At 42.1% G+C, this 24524-nt stretch overlaps 1 protein-coding gene and 1 long non-coding RNA gene across 2 annotated transcripts in view; both read right to left on the bottom strand.

Moving 5' to 3' along the window:
* The window catches only part of LOC149977374 (uncharacterized), a 934188-nt gene that overhangs the window by 834788 nt on the left and 74876 nt on the right, over positions 1 to 24524 (bottom strand). The window lies entirely within an intron of this gene.
* Positions 1 to 24524, bottom strand: part of LOC110490897 (netrin-G1-like) — a 253036-nt gene that overhangs the window by 206771 nt on the left and 21741 nt on the right. The gene's annotated exons all lie outside the window — the stretch shown is intronic.

The raw sequence follows: 24524 nt of genomic DNA, 5'->3' as shown, positions 1-24524 counted from the left end.
TCTTCCATGTCTCCTGTGTTAAGCCCGTTCTTCGCGCCCCCGCTCGTCTTCCCCCCCCCCCCCCCATCCTTGTCGAGGGCGCACCTATCTACAAGGTCCGTAAAATCTTGGACATGCGTCCTCGGGGCCGTGGTCATCAGTACCTAGTTGACTGGGAGGGGTACGGTCCTGAGGAGAGGAGTTGGGTTCCCTCTCGGGACGTGCTGGACCGTGCGCTGATTGATGATTTCCTCCGTTGCCGCCAGGTTTCCTCCTCGAGTGCGCCAGGAGGCGCTCGGTGAGTGGGGGGGTACTGTCATGTACTGTCATGTTGTCTTGTCTCTGTCCTTTCCCTTCACCCTGTCTCCCTCTGCTGGTCGTGTTAGGTTACCTTTTCTCCCCCGCTTTCCCCCAGCTGTCCCTTGTCTCCTCTAACTACCCATTCACCCCGTTCCCCACCTGTTCCCTTTTTTCCCTCTGATTAGGTCCCTATATCTCTCTCTGTTTCTGCTCCTGTCCTTGTCGGATTCTTGTTTGTTTGTGTCATTCATGCCTGAACCAGACTGTCGTCATGTTTGCTGTAACCTTGTCCTGTCCTGTCGGAATCTGCCGGTCCATCTGAGCCTACCTATGTTTGGTAATTAAAGAAGCTCTGTTTAAGTTGATTCGCTTTTGGGTCCTCATTCACGCACCGTAACAATCTTCAAAGGTAAGTGATTTATTTAATCGCTATTTGTGATTTTGTTACGGCTATGCTGGTTGAAAAAGTATTTTGGTGTGGGGGGCTGTCCTCAGATAATCACATGGTATTTCTAGGGAGTTTTTCCTAGCCACCGTGCTTCTACACCTGCATTGCTTGCTGTTTGGGATTTTAGGCTGGGTTTCTGTACAGCACTTTGAGATATCAGCTGATGTACGAAGGGCTATATAAATACATTTGATTTGATTTGATTTGTATGCTTTCGCCGTAAAGCCTTTTTGAAATCTGCAATCTGACAACACGGTTGGATTAACAAGAAGTTAAGCTTTTAAATGATGTACGACACTTGTATTTTCATGAATGTTTAATATTACGATTTTTGTATTTTGAATTTCGAGCTCTGCAATTTCACCGGATGTTGTCGTAGGTGTCCCGCTAGCGGTTCATGTGCCAACAGAGGTTTAAGTGGAGATTGGTGAATCTGTAGGCGAAAGAAACACACACCTGTTTAGACTAGGTGCTGGCTAGCAGAGTAGAACACCTGTTTAGGAGAGGTGCTGGCTAGCAGAGTAGAACACCTGTTTAGATTAGGTGCTGGCTAGCAGAGTAGAACACCTGTTTAGACTAGGTGCTGGCTAGCAGAGTAGAACACCTGTTTAGGAGAGGTGCTGGCTAGCAGAGTAGAACACCTGTTTAGGAGAGGTGCTGGCTAGCAGAGTAGAACACCTGTTTAGATTAGGTGCTGGCTAGCAGAGTAGAACACCTGTTTAGGAGAGGTGCTGGCTAGCAGAGTAGAACACCTGTTTAGGAGAGGTGCTGGCTAGCAGAGTAGAACACCTGTTTAGACTAGGTGCTGGCTAGCAGAGTAGAACACTTGAACAAGAAAATGACGAAGACAGCTTGTCTGCGGAAAAGTTGGTAATTAGGTTATTAAATTGCATCTGAGCTCCTAGATGGTGCGTCTCTCCTTTTCCTTTTTTGCATGGGAGATTGGTATCATTGTTAGCAGTGGGAAGTGGGTCATCTATATGGTCAGTCTACCGAATAACATCACTTCACTCTTCCACTCAAAAAAAGAGATTATTAAGTCTCAGAGGAGAGGTAATGTGGAGAAGGAGACCATTAATAACAGAGTTAACTACCGGTACTATGATAATGTTCTGATTATGCCATGCCATGCCAGCCGTATGCTACAGTACACTACCCTCCGCCTACACTACCCAGCAGGCATTGCATACCTTCTTCCTGTCAACATCTAACTGGCCGAGGAGAGGTTCCCACAAGGCTTGCAGCCCACTGTCAGCACAACACAGCTCTGTCTGACACCTGGTCTCAGCAATCAACCTATCTCCTTCCTGCTCCAAATTAAACCTATATGTGCTGAACATATGCCAACAACAGATTGATGATCATACAGATAACTCACGCCCCCTTTCTTCCTTCCCCCCTCCCTACTTTCTCCCTCTCGCTCAAGTTATAAAGGAGCACTTTAAAATCACCCCAGTCATCACAACAAGAAGCGGACTAGCCAGTTAAACAGTGACATGTTTTATCTCTGTGTGATTATCTGCTTACAACAGCTTTCAGCAAACAATCTCTTATATACACATCTGCTTCACTAATTGGCTATACTGTACATTTCATCCAAAATCCCCCTCTGGTTAAAAAAAATAAAAATTGTCCATCACTATCAATACAGTGAATTACAGGCACCCTAGGGATGTATCTTAAGATCACAACCACCATGCAGCTCTCAGGGAAACAACATCATTGTCAATTACATTATTTTTACTTTATGTTTTAATTGGTGAGGGTGACAATAGTTCAAATTGACTAAATCTATGTTGACACTGCAACAAAACTAATGACACATTGTATTACTGTAAGGAGAACACGTTTTATTACTGCAAGGAGAATAACATGGTAAATTATCCTGAACTGGTGTCAGAGGTAATCTCTACAGCTTCCTACAGAAAACCTTCACACACACACACACACACACACGCACGTACGTACGCACGCACGCACGCACACACACGCACGCATGCACACACGCACACACACACACGCTACTCAATCCATCCCCATTCACTTGGCATCAATTCAATGATACAATGATTGTAAGAGTGGGTAGAAGTAGAAGGAACACAGTTGTGAATTCCACCTCCACTCAAGACAGACAGGAGGGAGAGAGAAACACTCATTAGGATTATTAGTGTAATTTATTCGACCGGGAACAGAACTAATTGCTTGGTCGTTTCTGAACCACATGGAAAACAAATACAGAATGAATACGACTCGCTGCCGAAACGAACGTTGTCTTGTTTCAATCACAGTCTAGAGCCTTTTATGAAACTCTTTAAAAATGACAAGAGTGCAAATGAATGAGCCCCATCAGAATGAAAGGCTCCACTAACCTCATGGTGAGCTGCAACATGAATGTGAGGGGAAATGTAGCTTAGCAACGAGCGAAGAAAGGATTACGAGTGGATACAATGATCACCGATTATAAATACAACGTCCAGTAATGACTGCATTGCTACTGTAGCTTGTGAGTGTGGTAGTCTCAACGTGATGTGTGATTCAGTATCATAGGCATAGTAATTATATGTACTTTTACAGGCTAACACATGTGACTTTGCTTATGGTTCTATAGCCAACGTGTAATGTGCATTCTAGACTGACAATTGTCTTGTCAACACAACAAATCAAAATGAAATCAAATTGTATCGGTCACATACAAATATTTAGCAGATGTTATTGCGGGTGTAGCGAAATGCTTGTGTTCCTAGCTTCAACTGTGCAGTAGTATCTAACACTTCACAAGGATACACACAAATCTAAAGGTAAATGAATGGAATTAAGAAAATATATAAATATAAGAAGGAAAAATGTCAGTGGCATGGACTAAATACAGTAGGATAGAATACAGTATATGCTGTATATACATATGAGATGAGTAAAGCAGGATGTAAACATTATTTAAACATTAGTGACTGGTGTTCCAATATTTAAGTGACCAGTGATTCCAAGTCTATGCATATACGGCAGCAGCCTCTAAAGTGCAGGGTTGCGTAACCGGGTGGAAGTCGGCTAAGTGATGGCTATTTAACTGTCTGATGGCCTTGAGATAGAAGCTGTTTTTCAGTCTCTCTGTCCCAGCTTTGATGCACCTGTACTGACCTCGCCTTCTGGATGATAGCGGGGTTAACAGGCCTTGGCTCGGGTGGTTGATGTCATTGATGATCCTTTGGCATTCCTGTGACATCAGGTGCTGTAGGTGTGCTGGAGGGCAGGTGATACAGCCCGACAGGATGCTCTCACTTGTGCACTCCAGCCAGCTGGTCTGCGCATGCTCTGAGGACGCAGCTAGGGATGCTGTCTGGGCTGGCAGCCTTGTGAGGGTTAACACGCTAACAGTGGCTTGCGAAAGTATCCACCCCCCTTGGCATTTTTCCTATTTTTGTTGCCTTACAACCTGGAATTAAAATAGATTTTTTTTGGGGGGGGTTGTATCATTTGATTCACACAACATGCCTACCACTTTGAAGATTGTGAAACAAACAAGAAATAAGACAAAAAACAGAACTTGAGTGTGCCTAACTATTCACCCCCCAAAGTCAATACTTTGTAGAGCCACCTTTTGCAGCAATTACAGCTGTAAGTCGCTTGGGGTATGTCTCTATTAGCTTGGCACATCGAACCACTGGGAGTTTTGCCCATTCTTCGAGGCAAAACTGCTCAGCTCCTTCAAGTTGGATGGGATCCGCTGGTGTACAGCAAACTTTAAGTCATACCACATATTCTCATTTGGATTCAGGTCTGGGGTTTGACTAGGCCATTCCAAGACATTTAAACGTTTCCCCTTAAACAACTTGAGTGTCGCTTTAGCACTATGCTTAGGGTCATTGTCCTACTGGAAGGTGAACCTCCGTCCCAGTCTCAAATCTCTGGAAGGCTCAAGACAGTTTTACCTCAAGATTTTTCCTGTATATTGCGCCATCCATCCTTCCTTCAATTCTGACCAGTTTCCCAGTCCCTGCCAATGAAAAACATACCCACAGCATGATGCTGCCACCACTATGCTTCACTGTGGGGTTGCTGTTCTCGGGGTAATGAGAGGTGTTGGGTTTGTGCCAGAAATAAAATTTTCCTCAATTTTAGTCTCATTTGACCAGATTACCTTCTTCCATATATTTTGGGAGCCTCCGACATACCTTTTGGTGAACACCAAATGTGTTTGCTTATTTTTTCTTTAAGCAATTGCTTTTTCTGGCCACTCTTCCATATTGCCCAGCTCCGTGGAGTGTACGGTTCAAAGTGGTCCTATGGACAGATACTCCAATCTCCACTGTGGGGCTATGCAGCTCCTTCAGGGTTATCTTTGGTCTCTTTGTTGCCTTTCTGATTAATGTCCTCATTGCCTGGTCAATGAGTTTTGGTGGGCGGCCACCTCTTGGCAGGTTTGTTGTGGTGCCATATTCTTTAAAACATTTTATCTTATTATACATATATTGATTTAAATGGTGTTCCGTGGGATGTGTATATGCACAGAGATCATGTAACAGATCATGTGACACTTAGATTGCACACAGGTGGACTTTAAAACTTCTTATGGCTTAGATCCCGCTAACGGGATCGATATGACAACAGCCAGTGAAAGTGCAGAGCGCCAAATTCAAAACAACAGAAATCTCATAATTTAAATTCCTCAAACATATAAGTATTTTACACCATTTTAAAGATAATCTTCATGTTAATCCCACCACAGTGTCCGATTTCAAAAAGGCTTCACGACGAAAGCACACCAAACGATTATGTTAGGTCTGCACCTAGTCACAGAAAAACACAGCCATTTTTCCAGCCAAAGAGAGGAGTCACAAAAAGCAGAAATAGAGAAAAATGTAATCAAAATTAATCACTTTGATGATCTTCATCAGATGACACACATAGGACTTCATGTTACACAATACATGTATGTTTTGTTTGATAAAGTTCATATTTATATCCAAAAATCTCAGTTTACATTGGCGTGTTACATTCAGTAATGTTTCGCTTCCAAATCACCCGGTGTTTTGCAGAGAGCCAAATCAATTTACAGAAATACTCATAATAAACATTGATAAAAGATACAAGTCTTATGCATGGAACTTTAGATAAACTTCTCCTTAATCCAACCGCTGTTTCAGATTTCAAAAAAGCTTTACTGAAAAAGTACACCATGCAATAATCTAAGTACAGCGCTCAGACAACATAACAAGCCATACAGATATCCTCAATGTTATGGAGTCAACAGAAGTCAGAAAAAGCATTATAAATATTCACTTACCTTTGATGATCTTCATCAGAATGCACTCCCAGGAATCCCAATTCCACAATAAATGTTTGATTTGTTCGATAATGTCCATAATTTATGTCCAAATACCTCCTTTTTGTTTGTGCGTTTAGTACACAATCCAAACTCACGATGCACGGGCATGTCCAGGCGAAAGTTCAGACGAAAAGTCATATTACAGTTCGTAGAAACATGTCAAACGAATGATATAATCAATCTTTAGGATGTTTTTATCATAAATCTTCAATAATGTTCCAACCGGAGAATTCCTTTGTCTGTAGAAATGCAATGGAACGCAAACTAACTCTCATGTGAACGCACGTGATCAGCTCATGGCACTCTGCCAGACCTCTGACTCATTCAACTCTCATTCCCCGCTCCTTCATAGTAGAAGCATCAAACAAGATTCTAAAGACTGTTGACATCTGTATATTCGATAGGCAATGACATGAAAAACTACAAACCTCAGATTTCCCACTTCCTGGTTTGATTTTTTTCTCATTTTTGCCTGCCTGCCATATGAGTTCTGTTATACTCACAGACATCATTCAAACAGTTTTAGAAAGTCCAGAGTGTTTTCTATCCAAATCTGCTACTAATATGCATATATTAGCAGCTGGGCCAGAGCAGGCAGTTTACTCTGGGCACCTTATTCATCCAAGGTACTCAATACTGTCCCCAAGCAAGATGTTGGTGTCCGCAACGTGGCTGGTTTTACCTTTGTAGTCCCGTGATTGTCTGGAGTCCCTGTCACATACATCTCATGTCTGAGTCGTTGAATTGCGACTCCACTTTGTCTCTGTACTGACATTTTGTCTGTTTGATTGCCTTACGAAGGGAACAACTACACTGTTTGTATTCTGCCATATTCCCAGTCACCTTGCCATGGTTAAATGCGATGATTCACACTTTCAGTTTTGCGCGAATGCTGCAATTTATCCACGGTTTCTGGTTTGGGTAGGTTTCAATAGTCACAGTGCATATGACATGTCCTATACATTTCCTGGTGAACTCATTCACCGTATCCGTGTATTCCTCAATGTTATTCTCAGAGGCTACCCGGAATATATCCCAGTCCGCCTGTTCAAAACAATCTTGAAGCGTGGATTCCGATTGGTCAGACCAGCGTTGAATAGACCTTAGCACGGTTACTTCCTGTTTGAGAAGGGAGAAGCAAAATGGAGTCATGATCACATTTGCCGAAGGGTGGGGGGAGGGCCTTGTAGGCATTTTGAATAGTTGAGTAGCAGTGGCCCAATGTTTTACCAGCGCGAGTACTTGTTTTCCAAGAGCGAGTACTACATTCAATTATTTGGTAGATATTCTGTAGCGTTTTCCTCAGATTTGTTTCGTTAAAACCCCCAGATACAATAAATGCGGCCTCAGGATATCTTAGTAGTTTCCAGTTTGCATAAAGTCCAGTGAAGTTCTTTGAGGGATGTCATGGTATGGGCTTGATGGAGAATATACACGGCTGTGACTATACCCAAAGATAATTCTCTTGGGAGGTAATACGGTCTGCATTTGACTGGTATTCTAGGTCGGGTGAACAAAAGGACATTAGTTTATGTATGTTATCACAATAATACCACAAGTAATTAATCATAAAACATACACCCCCGCCTTTCTTCTTCACATTTTTTATTCCTGTATACGCAATGAACTGAGAACCCAGATGGCTGTATGGACTGGGACAGTATTTTCCGAGAGAGCCATATTTCCGTGAAACAGAGTTTGTTACGAATCCCTGATGTCTCTCTGGAAGGAAATCCTCGCCCTGAGCCCGTCAACTTTATTATCCAGAGACTGAACATTAGCGAGTAATATACTCGGAACCGGTGGATGGTGTGCACGCCTCCTGAGTTGGACTAGAAGTCCCCTCCGGATACCTTTTCTCAGCAAACAGCGTTTTGGAACAGCCTCTGGAATCAGTTAAATTGCCCAGGGGGATACGAACGAAGGATCCAATTTGGGTAAGTAGCATTCCTGGTCTTAATGCTGGTGACTTACCGCCGCTCTCATATCCAAAAGTTCTTTCCGGCTCTATGTAGTAACGCAAACAAAATTCTGGGCAAATAACGTAAGAAATAACGCACAAAAAAAACTAAATACTGCAAAGTTTCTTAGGAGCTAGAGGTGCCATATCTGTCGGCACCATCTCATTCAGACAACACCATGCCGCACAGTAAACAATGGGAAATGTCTTGACAGGGAGAGAACTGGAGAAACTGATGATTGAGAAAAAGGACAGAAGGGAGGGGATGAGGGAGAAATAAATATCCTTCCCATCCAAATGAGATGAAAAACAAATCTCTGTAGATGAGTCAAGGTGTAGAGAGATAGAGGACTTTGGCCAGTTGCACCACATACCATTTCTCCCTCTCGCTCTCCACCTCTCTTTCTCTCTCTCTCTCAACTGCACAACTGGTGTAGAAGGCCAATGTCGACGGTGAGTCAGAGATAATACTCTGGAGGAAACTTGTAAAGAAAGACGCAGGATCAGACTTCAAGACCGCTATAGAGTTTGTGTCTCTCAGAGCAACACCATTTTGTTGTGGTGAATAGAATGAACCATAGACTGAACCATAGACCGTGAGACTGAAACATTCAGTAAACATTTATCAGCAATAAAATAGGGCCTTCAAAGAGAGTGAACAATTTTCAGTGGGTCCCAGAGCGATGTCTAACCCTAATGTGGATAATCCATCCATATAGATGCTCTACAAATCTACTAAACCTAGCTCTAACCTCAACCCTTACCCTAACCCTAAAATGAACCCTTACCCTAAGCCTTATCCTAACCCTAAAATGAACCCTAACCCTAACCTTTACCCTAACCCTAAAATAAACCCTTACCCTTACCCTAACCCTTATCCTAACCCTAAAATGAAACATTACCCTAACCCTAGCGCTAACTCGAAGGAGAAAGAGCAGGCTTTGAAAGAGCGGGCTGCATTTAATGATAGAATCATGGGTTGGATTTACACAGTTGTCACCATTGGAATATCTTCCGCTTACAACCACTGGGACGAGTGTTTCCTCTATAGGCCTCTCCTCTCTTGTCTATAGGACCACCTCTCCTGTCTATAGGACCACCTCTCCTGTCTATAGGACCACCTCTCCTGTCTATAGGCCTCTCCTCTCTTGTCTATAGGACCACCTCTCCTGTCTATAGGACCACCTCTCTTGTCTATAGGACCACCTCTCCTGTCTATAGGACCACCTCTCCTGTCTATAGGACCACCTCTCCTGTCTATAGGACCACCTCTCCTGTCTATAGGACCACCTCTCCTGTCTATAAGAAAACCTCTCCTGTCTATAGGACCACCTCTCCTGTCTATAGGACCACCTCTCCTGTCTATAGGACCACCTCTCCTGTCTATAGGACAACCTCTCCTGTCTATAGGATCACCTCTCCTGTCTATAGGACCACCTCTCCTGTCTCTCTCTCTCTCTCCTACTAATTAGAGGCAGGCTCCTAGGTCACTCCTAAATTGAGGGAGACCGTCTCTGTCTCGCTAGTGCGATAACTATGATATATACGATCTATGTCAGAATTAAGTGTAAATAGCTGACCTGGTTTTCTACTCTTTAATTAAGCTAAACAGAGGCACTGATTACCAAGGACCTCCCAGGAACAGATGCCTACGAGGCAACTTACTGGAAACCCACACAGGAAATATGTTAGGTTTTTTAATTATAAACCTAAAAATATGTTTACAGTGTGCATAAACTGTGCATAAACTGTGCATAAACCTAAGGGTTAATTAAATATATGTATAGAAGATCAAGGAAATGAACACGTTTGATCAAATTCAGCAAAATGTCCTTAACCATTGGAGGTCCAGTCTAGAGAAATATTCAGCATTTTGCCCATGCCTTGCCAGACAATAGATCATTGTATTTCACCATCTGTCATGGTGATGTGAGGGCCCGTCTAAGGTCTGTCTGTCTAAGGTGTCCGCATGCTTCCCAGGTGAAGAGTTTGTGCATTCCGTATATTATGAAGGCATTTTTTGGTTCATTGTGGACTGCGGTGAAGGTTTTTCGGCTGTTCGGGCACACCATTTTTTTTCTGGGTGCAAGCCGAAGTTCGGAGCTGAAGTCTAGTTTGAAGCTGCCCCTTCGTCGGTGATTGGTCAACAGTACAAGGATTTCGCTACACCAACAATACCATCTGCTAAACATGTGCATGCGACCAATACAATTTGATTTGAGTAGGGATTCTTCAATAAAATATTTGTTGTCAGTCAACGAGGGGACGACTCATTTTCATGGACATTTCTTAAATTGAAAAATACTGTACCAAACATCTTAGTTAAATGTAAAATTGAGCGACAGGTCTCTTGGGCAAAAATGTCCAAATTAATGACAGATTTCTTGAGTTATCATAGATTAATTCTGACTATTTTGAGGAAGTGTATACTGGCTACGGAATCTCAAAACGGAAAAACAGTACTATTGGCGCCTTTTTCTCGTTTTTCAAGCAAAGGTCTTTCAAGGAAGTATGCAAAAAATACTCGTTGGGTTTGGGTAGCCAAGTTCAGCTAGGAGCCAGCCAGACTGAAGCATGCTGACTGACACCTTAAGGCCTGTCTCTCCACGACCCGTCTGTCAGCTTCACCCTTCCTTCCTTCCGCTCTCTCACTACTCTATCAGCAATTGTAAAGGGAAGGAGGAGAACGAGAGGAAAGGGCCTACAGGCCGGCTACGAGAGGAGAAAACAACCTCAGAACAAAACAACCCCAAATAATGCAAGATAGGAAAGACCACTCTTCAACCGTTTTCCAAAGGGACTTCTTTCCTCAGTAAGCTCCTTTAAGTTTTGCTCGTCTTGTTGAAAATCGATAAGAGCCTTGAATTGTACATCATCTGTCATCTCACAGCACCCTGTGGCCCCCTGCCATTGATCTAGATGAGGGATGTGACCAGTTGTCTCCTCCACTTAACGTGCATGTACTAATCTCCCTCCATACCCCATTAGCTGAGTAGCATCTATCCCCATACTAATAAACCGAGGTATGGTATTAGCCCATCTCATATTTATATCCATCAGTAAGTTATCTTGTTCCTTCCGCTCTGATAAGCCTAGCCATTCCGTGTGTGTGTGTGTGTGTATGTGTGTGTGTGTGTGTGTGTTTGTCTTTATGTCTGTGTGTGTGTGTGTGTGTGTGTGTGTGTGTTTGTCTATATGTCTGTGTGTGTGTGTGTGTGTTTGTTTATATGTCTGTGTGTGTGTGTGTGTGTGTGTGTGTGTGTGTGTGTGTGTGTATGCGAGGGATGGTTAAATGATTTCACAATTACAATAAAATCCTTATTTTGTTTTCGAATATCTGGATTGTAGATACAGTACCAGTCGAAAGTTTGGACACAACAACTCATTCCAGGGTTTATTTTATATTTACTATTTTCTACATTGTAGAATAATAGTGAAGACATCAAAACTATGAAATAACACATATAGAATCATGTAGTAACCAAATAGTTTTTGTTGACAAAACCAAATGGATTTTAGATTTTAGATTCTTCAAAGTAGCCACCTCTGCCTTGATGACAGCTTTGCACACTCTTGGCATTCTGTCAACCAGATTCACGAGGTAGTCACCTGGACTGCATTTCAATTAACAGGTGTGCCTTGTTAAAAGTTCATTTGTGGAATTTCTTTCCATCTTAATGGGTTTGAGCCAATCCATTGTGTTGTGACAAGGTAGGGGTGGTATACAGAAGACAGCACAATTTGGTAAAAGACCAAGTACATATTATGGCAAGTAAAGCTTAAATAAGCAAAGAGAAACAACAGTCCATCATAACTTTAACACATGAAGGTCAGTCAATACGGAACATTTTAAAAACGTTGAATGTTTCTTCAAGTGCAGTCTCAAAAACCATCAAACGCCATGATGAAACTGGCTCTCAAGAGGACCACCACAGGAAAGGAAGACCCAGAGTTACCTCTGCTGCAGAGGATACGTTCATTAGAGTTAACTGGCTCTCATGAGGACCGCCACAGGAAAGGAAGACCCAGAGTTACCTCTGCTGCAGAGGATAAGCTCATTAGAGTTACCAGTCTCAGAAATTGCAGCCCAAATAAATGCTTCACAGAGTTCAAGTATTGATCAATTGTTGTTGCGTTGTGTTTTCTGAGGTGCCATAGAATGCATCCTTCTAATGTCATGATTTTATTTTCGGTAAATTATATTTTATTAACCCTTATAGATTTATGCACAGTTTATGCACACTGTGAACATATTTTACATTTGCGTTGTACAGAACAGAACAGAGCAGAACAGAGGACAACAGAACAGAGCAGAACAGAGGACAACAGAACAGAGCAGAACCTAGGAGAAGAGAACAGAGGAGAAGAGAACAGAGCAGAACCGAGGAGAACAGAGGAGAAGAGAACAGAGAACAGAACAGAGCAGAACCGAGGAGAACAGAGGAGAAGAGAGCAGAACAGTGCCTGGTCACGTAGAGACGTCTGCCTCAGAGGCAGCAACAGCAGTTAACAGTCAATGGATCCCTGAGCCCGGCTTCAGACGACCCACTAGTGTATTCCTACTGTTCTTAGAAGTCATAACCAGAGGCAGTTTCAGACAATTCCATGTGTGATGAACTGTGAAATGTAACAAAAGCCCTATTACCACAAGAGGGATTTGGGATGGAATTGCATTAGTGAGGGAGAAAGGAGAAACTTAGTCATGTGGAATACATAAAAAATCCCTGTGTCAAAGAATTTAGAGATTAACCAATGGGTTAGCTGATATTCAGGAATCATTTATTCCTAATGGTTAGCTGGTGTTACTCAGGAATCCTCTATTCCTTATGGTTAGCCGGTATTATCCAGGAATCCTCTATTCCTAATAGTTAGCTGGTATTATCCAGGAATCTTTTATTCCTAAATAATTCCATTGGGAGGAAAGTGCTGAGCATATTACCTTAGTGGGTTTTCAGTTACTCAATAGCAACACCACAGATAGAACAGGGACCCAGGTTGTTCACCAGGTGTATAAATCTGAAGCATTTCCACTCTAGGTTAGTAGAGAAAATATTTAGCGTTATTCTTTCTAGGTTAGTTGAGATATCATTTAGCATTATTCTTTCTAGGTTAGTTGAGATATCATTTAGCGTTATTCTTTCTTGGTTAGTAGAGATATCAGTTAGCGTTATTTTTTCTATTTTAGTAGAGATATCAGTTAGCGTTATTCTTTCTAGGTTAGTAGAGATATCATTTAGCGTTATTCTTTCTAGGTTAGTAGAGATATCAGTTAGCGTTATTCTTTCTAGGTTAGTAGAGATATCAGTTAGCGTTATTCTTTCTAGGTCAGTTGAGATATCAGTTAGCGTTATTCTTTCTAGGTTAGTAGAGATATGAGTTAGCGTTATTCTTTCTAGGTTAGTAGAGATATCATTTAGCGTTATTCTTTCTAGGTTAGTTGAGATATCAGTTAGCGTTATTCTTTCTAGGTTAGTAGAGATATCATTTAGCGTTATTCTTTCTAGGTTAGTTGAGATATCAGTTAGCGTTATTCTTTCTAGGTTAGTTGAGATATCAGTTAGCGTTATTCTTTCTAGGTTAGTAGAGATATCATTTAGCGTTATTCTTTCTAGGTTAGTTGAGATATCAGTTAGCGTTATTCTTTCTAGGTTAGTTGAGATATCAGTTAGCGTTATTCTTTCTAGGTTAGTTGAGATATCAGTTAGCGTTATTCTTTCTAGGTTAGTTGAGATACAGTATCAGATATCAGTTTAAAAAAAACACAAAAAAACAAATGCAGTGTTTAAAAAGAGTGCAAAGGGCGATTTGAGTTATTGTACACACGCACTTCTCAGAGTAGGCGTTCCCTAAGGGAAATATGCAAATACAAGCTAGAACGTGCCAATAGGTTCTCACTAGCTGGTGCTTGGCTCTGCCCACCTCCTTGCTTGTTCTGCCCACTCAGCTTCATAAGCCTCCCATTATAAATGACAGGCTGTGGTGTATCTTGGGTTAGTTATAAAAAAAAAAGATATTTGTCAAGGCTCTCCATCGCTGGGAATCTCCATGCTTATTCCCAGACTAATCCATTGTAAATAAACGTATTTCCAATCTGACGAAGAAGTGTTATTTCAGAAATCACTAATTTTAAAGATTTTTTTGTTTTATTCTGAGACAGAAAACCAAACCTCTCCTTATCACGTGAACTCTCCGTGTGTACAGTCTGGAAGCCATTATGGATGACATCACACTGCTTGTCTCTCCTGCTCAAATGTATTTATTTGACGTTGAAAACACAAGACAGAGATAATGGAACATTTCTGTTGTTTCATTTTGTTGTCCTCATCACCCTGTGCATCCCAAATGGCACCCTAATCCCTACATAGTACTACTTTTAACCAGATCCTTAGGGGCCCTGGTCAAAAGTCGTGCACTATGTAAGGAACAAGGTGCCATTTGGAGCACATTCTATAATATCACGTCAGAGGGCAACAATATGCTGATGACAGAGAGCATCATGGGAGTGGAAAAAGAAGGAACTATCTTATCTTGTTTTGGCAGAATCCACGGTGTGGCACCCGCCCCTGTGTGTGTTTGTGTGCGATTGTGTTACACGAGGCCGTATCTGCCGTTCTCCAGTTTGCTCTAGTTTATTCACTGTTTTGTCTGACCTGGAAAGACATGCAACGATGATTAATAACTTCAACCAGTATAGTAACTAATCCCCTGGACTGTTTCTCCCCTCAGCCCTGTGTCGTACTATCACTGTAGCAGCAACATAACACTTAGCAGACCCTTGTATCCAAGGCCATCTACAGTACACAGGAGTGCATTTGGACTATGTGTATGTACCCATTAAGTACAGTAGTCTCACACCACCACACAACGCCGACATCCCCAATGGCACCCTATCCCCTGGGACCTGGCCAAAAGTAATGCATTATTATGGGCAATGTGATGCCATTTTGGGACGCATCTTGTCTCACACCGCCTCTCCTCCTCTGTGTAACGGAGGACCCCCGGACTACAGAGGTGCCTGGGCCACGGATGGCTGGGCAGGCTAAGCTGCGACATGCCATTTAAAACTTGACATGTAGAAGATGTCCTCCATCACCTTGATAATAGGCTTCTGTTGCACTACAGCCTGCCTGCCCTGGGCGGATGGATAAGAGGCTAGTAGCTGCATGGGGAGAGTCTGGAGGAATAATTAAATGGTATGAACATCTCTAGCCGTCACGCCTTGTGCCTCATGCAAACTTTATGGCCGAGCTTCCCTGCACCCGCAGCTGAAAAATTAAGTGGACAGCCTACTCCAACGATCAACGTCACTGGCTGTGTTTAACCTTGCAGTCTTTCTTCAGGTCAAATATTACACTCTCAATATTATTGTCCCTGCCTAATCTTAGGCAATATTTCCTGGTGTTTAGCGCAGGGTGTATTGTTGCTTTAACGTCAGAAAAAACTATACATGGTTTCCTTGTCTATGGTTTGAGGGGGTGTGAGGTTCTGTGTTATAGCCCATTACCATATGTGATTTTTTTATTTTACTAGGCAAGTCAGTTAAGAACAAATTCTTATTTTCAATGACGGCCTAGGAACAGTGGGTTAACTGCCTGTTCAGGGGCAGAACGACAAATTTGTACCTTGTCAGCTCGGGGGTTTGAACTTGCAACCTTCCGGTTACTAGTCCAACACTACCCTGCCGCCCCATGAATATTATCTGTTGTTGGCTTATTAAATTGTTTCAAAGGAGAAATGGTCTTGATTGTGTTGGTTTATGTGCGACAAAGAAAAATAAAACAGGTTTTGTTGTGATTTCTAAGTGACTTCACTACATGACGTTGTCATACTTGTCAGCTTGTTTCGGGGGGGCAATCTAGCTCATGATCCTGAATCAAACCATTACTTCCAGCTACCAACTCTGAACAGGGAAATGAAACACACGTTGGTGTTCACTTTGACTTTTGATACAGAACTGGTTCAGTGAAAATCTTAATAATAATGAAAGGTATTACAACAGGCGCCAATGATTTAGACTGATATGTCTACTTATTACTCTTCTGACGTTCAACAGTTCTATTGAAAAAGTACTTTTTCAATACTGTTAAAATGCTAATATTTTTCCAGAGTCCAGCTTCATTTAAGGACGTCAGCACATTCTGAAAAGCTGCTTTCTAAGTCTTGTTTTACAATCTTCCCCCTCATGAATATAGCATGAATAAACTATTTGATTTAAATGAATGCCAATGTTGGTCTGATATCAAAATTGTAGTCCCCGGTAATCTCTTTCCTCTCCCCCTAGAGTTAGGGTTAGGTTGAGGGATAACAAGGTGCCCAGGGGGGGGGGGGGGTAGTGGAACAGCCCCTAAGGCCTAGGGTTAGGAGGAGGGTGTAGTGGAACAGCCCCGAGGGCTAAGGTTAGGATGAGGGTTAGGGTGTAGTGGAACAGCCCCTAAGGATTAGGGTTAAGTTGAGGGTTAGGATGTAGTGGAACAGACCTGAGGGCTAAGGTTAGGATGAGGGTTAGGGTGTAGTGGAACAGCCCCGAGGGCTAAGGTTAGGATGAGGGTTAGGGTGTAGTGGAACAGCCCTGATGGCTAAGGTTAGGATGAGGGTGTAGTAGAACAGCCCTGAGGGCTAAGGTTAGGATGAGGGTGTAGTGGAACAGCCCTGAGTACTAAGGTTAGGATGAGGGTTAGGGTGTAGTGGAACACCCCTGAGAGCTAAGGTTAGGATGAGAGTTATGGTGTAGTGGAACAGCCCTAAGGGCTAGGGATAGGATGAGGGTTAGGATGTAGTGGAACAGCCCTGAGGGCTAAGTTTAGGATGAGGGTGTAGTGGAACAGCCCTGAGGGCTAGGGTTAGGATGAGGGTTAGGGTGTAGTGAAACAGCCCTGAGGGCTAAGGTTAGGATGAGGGTTAGGGTGCAGTGGAACAGCCCCGGGGGCTAAGGTTAGGATGAGGGTTAGGGTGTAGTGGAACAGCCCTGAGGGCTAGGGTTAGGATGAGGGTTAGGGTGTAGTGGAACAGCCCTGAGGGCTAGGGTTAGGATGAGGGTTAGGGTGTAGTGGAACAGCCCCTGTCTGACTGAAGAGCTTAGAGAAAGGTTTATTAAGGTAACAATTGTCTGTGTCTATATAAGGCCAACAGTATTTTCAGACGACAATCTCTCGGGTGTAAGAGTGGCTGACCGACTAAACCAATGAATCAATGAATGAATGAATGAATGATCCTCCATGTAATTTACATCTCAGTGATGGATCCTCACAATGTTGTATAAGATAGCTTTCCTTGCTCTGGTGTCCATCGATTGCCTAAATGACATTAGAAACAAAGGGGAAGACATACTGTAGCATAATGTCCATAATGAAGAACATGTTGCGTTAGTGAGATAGCCCTGTCTCTGTCTGTCACCTAGGAATAAGGTTTAATGACCTCTTATAAATGGCGGCTGTGCCGAAGGACGTTTTAATCATCTCTGTCTTTGTTTCCTAATTTAGTTTTGATTGGCTATGAAAATGCATCGCATCACTCCGGATTCAAGGTTCCAGCCATCATCAGCACTTCCTGGTTGTGAGGGAGGGAACATACACCTAAATGCGTGCACACACGCACACGTGGGGACAGACACACACACACACACGTGGGCACACACACACACACACACACCCACACACACAAACACACATTCATGCAGGAACATTCTCTTCAGGCAGCATGTGTTTACCCTTTCCTATTAGCAACACAAATAAGATTAAGATCAATTGTCACTGTCAATGGAAGAATAACGCTAACTGATTTCTCTACTAACCTAGAAAGAATATTGCTAACTGATATCTCAACTAACCTAGAAAGTGGTTGTTCATGGTTAGCCTCACTTACTAGAAGAAACAACATACTCTGGATATCCCAGTTGGAATATTCCCGGAATTAGGAGGGAACAAGTGGGAAATCAGGATGAATCCAACTGGAATTTCTGAAAATCCTGGGAACTTACCAAAATGTTACAACCCTAGTAAGGTGTTTAAAGCAACTCATTCCATCTGAATATAAAACAAAATAAAAAATAAAAAACTCTCCAGAACACTCATCTCCTTCTTTTAAATCCGGAGATGTGACTGGCACGCCATCTCCACTTCAGCACACTCCCTGCCTTTTTCGAGCTGTCGCAGGCAACTCATAAACTATAACTTAAGGGGACGGAGAAATGTAATATCACTGCAGAGCTGTGTGTTATAGTTCACCAGGGGTCAATTTCTTGCTCCAGCATAGCTCACTGGATTGCTAGAAGAAATAAAAAGCCTTGCGAAGTAGATGCTGGGACTGCTGTCTCCCTGCTAGAGATGGACATTTGGGTGATTCCTCAAGAAACTACAGTGCATTCAGATAGTATTCAGACCACATTACTTTTTCCACATTTTGTTACATTACAGCCTTACTCTAAAATGGATTGAATAGTTGTTTTCCCCCTCATCAATCTACCCACAATACCCCATAATGACAAAGCAAAAGACAGACATTTTTGCTAATTTCTATAAATAAAATATCTGAAATATAAAATGCACATAGGTATTCAGACCCTTTACTCAGTAATTTGTTGAAGTATCTTTGGCAGCGATTACAGCCTTGAGTCTTCTTGTGCTTTGCACAAATGTATTTGGGGAGTTTCTCCCATTCTTCTCTGCCGATCCTCTCAAGCTCCGTTAGCTTGGATGGGGAACGTCACTGCACAGCTATTTTCAGGTCTCTCCAGTGTTTTTCTATAGTGTTCAAGTCCGGGCTCTGCCTGGGCCACTCAAGGCCATTCAGAGACTTATCCCGAAGCCACTCCTGCGCTGCCTTGGCTGTGTGCATAGGGTCATTGTCCTGTTGCAAAGGGAACCTTCACCCCGGTCTGAGATCCTGAGCGCTCTGTAGAAGGTTTCCCTTGATCCTGACTAGTCTCCCAGTTCATGCCGCTGAAAAACATCCCCACAGCATGAGGCTGCCACCACCATGCTTCACCGTAGTGAGGCTGCCACCACCATGCTTCACCATAGTGATGGTGCCAGGTTTCCTCCAGACGTGACACTTGGCATTCAGGACGAAGAGTTCCATCCTGGTATCATCAGACCAGAGAATCTTGTTTCTCATGGTCTGAGATACATTTAGGTGCCTTTTGGCAAACTACAAATGGGCTGTCATGTACCTTCTACCATAAAGGCCTGATTGGTGGAGTGCTGCAGAGATGGTTGTCCTTCTGGAAGGTTCTTCCATCTTCACAGAGGAACTCTGGAGCTTTGTCAGAGTGACCATCGGGTTCTTGGTCACCTCCCAGGCCCATCTCCCCCAATTGCTCAGTTTGGCTGGGAGACCAGCCATTTAAGAATGACGGGGGCCCCTGTGTTCTTGGAAACCTTCAATGTTGCAGACATTTTTTGGTACCCTTCCCCAGATCTAAGCCTCAACACAATCCTGTCTCGGATCTCTACGGACAATTCCTTCAAACTCATGGCTTGGTTTTTGCTCTGACATGCACTGTCAACTGTGGGTCCTTATATAGACAGGCGTGTGCCTTTCCAAATCATGTCCAATTTACCACAGGTGGACTCCAATGAAGTTGTAGAATTATCTCAAGGATTATCAATGGAAACAGGACGCATCTGAGGTCAATTTCGAGTCTCATAGCAAAGGGTCTGAATACTTATGTAAATAAGGTATCTGTTTTTTATTTTAAATAAATTAGAAAAAAAAAAAAAAACTGTTTATACTTTGTCATTATGGGTTATTGTTTGTAGATTGAAGGATTTGTTTTATTTAATACATTTTAGAATAAGGCTGTAACGTAACAAAATGTGGAACAAGTCAAGTAGTTTGAGAACTTTCCGCATGCTCTGTACATAGAACAAGACCATGATTTTGGTGTTTTCCATAGAGGAAGGGTTGTTGAGATACATTTAACATGGTATATTAAAGCATAATTGAGACATAATTCATTGAAGATGGAATATTTGTGATGTTTTGTCTTTACCCAGGCCACATTTAAGACTGAGTAGTAGTATTTGGATTTGGATTTCAATAACAATTTTCTTACATTAATTTATTTAAAAAAATGAAAATGTAAATGTTTGCGAGTGGCATCTTTGCTAGTTTTAATTAAAGTTATGGCCCATTTTATCTGGGCTATCCTCGACTAAAAAAAATCTTGGTCGACCGAAAGGCATCTGTTCTTGCGACCAATCGATTGGTCAAAATGTTTAAATGTGTATTTTCCATATATAAACCACACCCTACTGTATGTGTTTTTAATAAAATCAACTATATGTATTGAGCTTGTCTAATGCTTTAATGCTAATGCTTTAAGACACAGATTCCTCAAGAGGGAGCCAGAGATCCAGATATTCTCCTCCCACTCCTGCTAGCATTCACAGATTTGGCCTTTTCTCTCCTGGCGTTGCAGGTGATAGGCTACACCAGGAGTCGACAACCTTTCTCATGTTGAATGACCATTTATCTTACCATTTCTACCGATCGGCGTGCAAGTTATGGTTTTCATATGCACATTTTCGTGGAACAGTTTAATTTAATTGATAATAAAGTCATCATATCTCAAAATCATTAGCATGTGATTAATCGAAATTCTATCCAAATTTAAAAGAAAATGATAAACCTAAAAAGTAACTTCTATTGCCATTGCCAAATATGTAAAAAATAGCCTACATAAAGCCAACAAATTAATACAATGCAGCCTGCAGGTAGGAAATATCCTGATAAAAATAAATATCCTATAAATTACATTGGCAACAACAAACTTGAAACATTGTATCGACGATTAACGTCATTAGTGGTGGTGCGTTAAACCAATCAGAAAAACTATCAGATCCCCAAATGAGCACATTTATTTGCCTACATTTGCACGCAGGCCAGGTAGCCTATAGGTGCACGTACTTACTCAACATTGACAGGAGCGCTCCAAACAAAATACAATGAATAAATTGACAAAAATCGTCAACGAAATTAAATTAACTAAAACTTGTTTCTCACAAGTGTAGCATAAGTTGTGCCCCTTGCAAACAATGTGTCGACTCCAATAACGAGAACGGTAAGACTGGAATAATAATATTGAATGTATTAACAGAAATTACCATAACTAAAGTAAAAAACATTGTAGATTAGAAATGAACAGTAAATGTACTACTGGTGATATATATTTTTATTCATCTTTATTTGACTAGGCAAGTCAGTTAAGAACAAATTCTTATTTTCAATGACGGCCTAGGATCAGTGGGTTAACTGCCTGTTCAGGGGCAGAACGACTGATTTGTACCTTGTCAGGTCGGGGATTTGAACTTGCAACCTTTCGGGTTACTAGTCCAACGCTCTAACCACTAGGCTACCCTACCCTGTAATGGTGAAATGATAGACACTAACAATCAAACGCATACAATTCACACAAATAAATTATGAAACAATGAATGAGCACAAATTGGTGGGAGAGAGCGCATTCTGGAGAGAGAAGTTGCATTGTTCATCTGGGCCCATGGTCAATCCGTCATCTGCATTGGCCGTGCAGCATTTACGGTGGTATGGCCTCTGCAGACGTCAGGACATTCATACTTATTGCGCTTAGGGGAGCAGTGCAGAGCTGTTGTGAAGGAAGTGAGTTTGTGTTTATACAGGATGTACCGCCCCCACCTACCATCAACCAATAATATCAATGTGTAGCTTTACAGAGCCCTTCGCATTGTTCAAACATGTGGGAGGCACAATGGCGATGCGGAACGGGGCTCGATTTGGCCTCTGGAGGCTCCTCAATTGCTTCACACACACACTCCATATATCCTCCCACCACATTTTCGGGATCAAGCATAAATTGGCTTTTAGTCTAGGCCTCCGCAATGGATTAGTTTACTCAGATTCACATGGAATTGTTGTGCAATTTAAATGTTTAAATATGAAACTATTTGTGAAAAGATTAACTGTAATTTTAGTTTTTAAAATGAGAGAATTGTTTTCATAAGTAAAATATGCTCAATCAGTGGCCACGCCCACGTGAATAGGCATTGGTTGGAAATGATGAACCAACTCCTTTTCTACATTTCTATAAGAGCCCCCCGTGACCCAATTCACGGCGAACTAAGCCAATCTCAGCGTGAGCTCTGGTTGTACGACTACAACCTAACGAAATTAACATTGTGTTCCCGATGACGTGAGGACTGATGTCCGTACGTTTAGAAGGGCGAATTTCAACGTGGAGGTGACGATTGCCACGCTGGAAGGATGAATTTCCAGAATATAGCATGAGGTTAAAGTATGGCAACTTGAACTTATTTACTAGTGATACATCCTAGACGTCGAGTTAGCAGCAGCAGCAGCTGTAAACGTGGCCTAGGAAAGGACGGACAATCTCTTCAGAACGACAGGGTACTACAACGTATCCGTTCTACCACAAGATGATGGTACTACAACGTATCCGTTCTACCACAAGACGATGGTACTACAACGTATACGTTCTACCACACGACGATGGTACTACAACGTATCCGTTCTACCACAAGACGATGGCACTGCAACGTATCCGTATAAATAAATAAAGAAACCAAATGTTGTACTGCTGATTCATCTTGTTAGCCAGCGTTCGTGAAGATAACCAAGAATTTTACGACGTTCAGATGAGACTGAATAAGGTGATGATTAATAATTGACTGCTATTGATTTAAAAGACCACCAGATCTTTAAGCGTTTATTCGGAAGGCAACAGCTCTATAAACATTCTTCCGTGGTGCCCCGACTTCCTAGTTAATTACATTTACATGATGAGTTTAATCAGGTAATATTAATTACAGAGAATAGATTTTTATAAAAATAGCATGCCATTTAATTTAATCCATAGTAAAAGACACAACAGTAGCCATCCTTTGCATTGATGACAGCTTTGCACACTCTACCCTCCTATCTCTCACCCTTTTATCTCTCTCTCCCCCCTCTCCCCCTCTCTTTCTCTGTATCTGCAGACCATGATGTGATTTCTGATACCTCCGTTATCACGCAGGAAGCAGACATGTGGCCCTGGAACTAGAGACCTAGACCCTGCTCCTGCCTGCTGGATAAGAGCCCAAATCAATTAACAGCGATTGAATTCTCAGATAGCCTGACGCTAAATGGTAATTGCCTGAATACACAGTGATCATACTCATAATGAAAACTGCCATTGGCATCGTAAGCAGTGTATCGGCATTCACAGTTGCAGCTATTTCACCGGTAATCGCTGAAACATTGATTTACATTGACCCTACCAATTAAAGAATGAATGGCCCCTGAAGAGAGATGATTCATATTCTGATAAGGCTGTAGTTAATATCCTTGTTGACGTGTAACCTGTAGGCCAGAGGCTAAGTGTAGAACCAGCTAATGAGTGATATGAGCTTGTTTATTTGACAGACTCCAGCCATATAAAGATCATTGGACTGTTACAAGAAGCACGCAGGCTAATAATGATTAACTTGGTTTCAAAAAAGTTCCAGGAATAGAATGAAATTATTGAACAATTGGTTATGAAATTAAGCATGGTGATTGCCATAGAATAGCACACACACACACAGAGTCCAAGTCTGGACCAATACAGATTCCATACTGGGTGTCAAATTGAATCAATTTGGGTGCTCAATACCTCAAAAAACAGTGGAAAATGACCCAATTTTGACGCTGACCCCAAGATGAAAGAGCCCAGACATTTTAAAAGCAACCTTGGGAGTCTGTCATGGAGTCAGCGTTTTCAAAAGTGCCTCCCGTCTGGCTGAATAATGTATCCTATGAATAAAACACATTAGTTACAAAACATATTGAATAATTCACTTTTCAAAGCCTCTGCATACAAGATATTAGCTCTTCACTCATTGGGTCTCTCTCTCTCTCTCTCTTTCTCTCTCTGTCTCTCTCTCTCTCTCTCTCTCTCTCTCTCTCTCTCTCTCTCTCTCTCTCATTCTCTCTGTCTCTCTTTCTCTCTGTCTCTCTCTTTCTGTCTCTCTCTCTCTCTGTCTCTCTCTGTCTCTCTCTGTCTCTCTCTCTCTCTCTCTCCAAAGATCTTGACATTTTAAACAGTGCTGTTCAGATAGGATCTTTGATGGGTTGGTACACACACACACACACACATACACACACCAAAATGGATTCACATGCCAGTGTGTTGCTAAAACGTGGCCTGCTAACTGTGATTTTCAAAGCTAAAGAGCCCAAATGAGGAGGCCCTTCACTAATGAAAAACTTTACCCTTTATACAACCCTTTTACAATAGACAGGCACGCCACTTTAGTCCTCAAAGCAACATGCTAACTGTACACGGGGTGTTCTCTTGCTGCTAATATTCCAGTGCTAATGACACCGTGTTTTATTCCACCAAGACTCTCTCAATCAGTGCCTGTGCTGTAGAGACAGACGTACGAGCAGACGTACGAGTGCATAGGCTGCATCCCAATAAACGACAAGACGACATTTTCAACGGAGAAAACGAATTTGTACGTTTGACCTGCTTTAATTGCAGGTGTATCTTATCACAC

The sequence above is a fragment of the Oncorhynchus mykiss genome, chromosome 15, assembly GCF_057628025.1.
Source record: "Oncorhynchus mykiss isolate SJ-2025 chromosome 15, ASM5762802v1, whole genome shotgun sequence".
Lineage (NCBI taxonomy): Eukaryota > Metazoa > Chordata > Actinopteri > Salmoniformes > Salmonidae > Oncorhynchus > Oncorhynchus mykiss.
The sequence above is the reverse complement of the archived record's forward strand: the minus strand, read 5'-3'. Positions and strand labels throughout refer to the sequence as shown.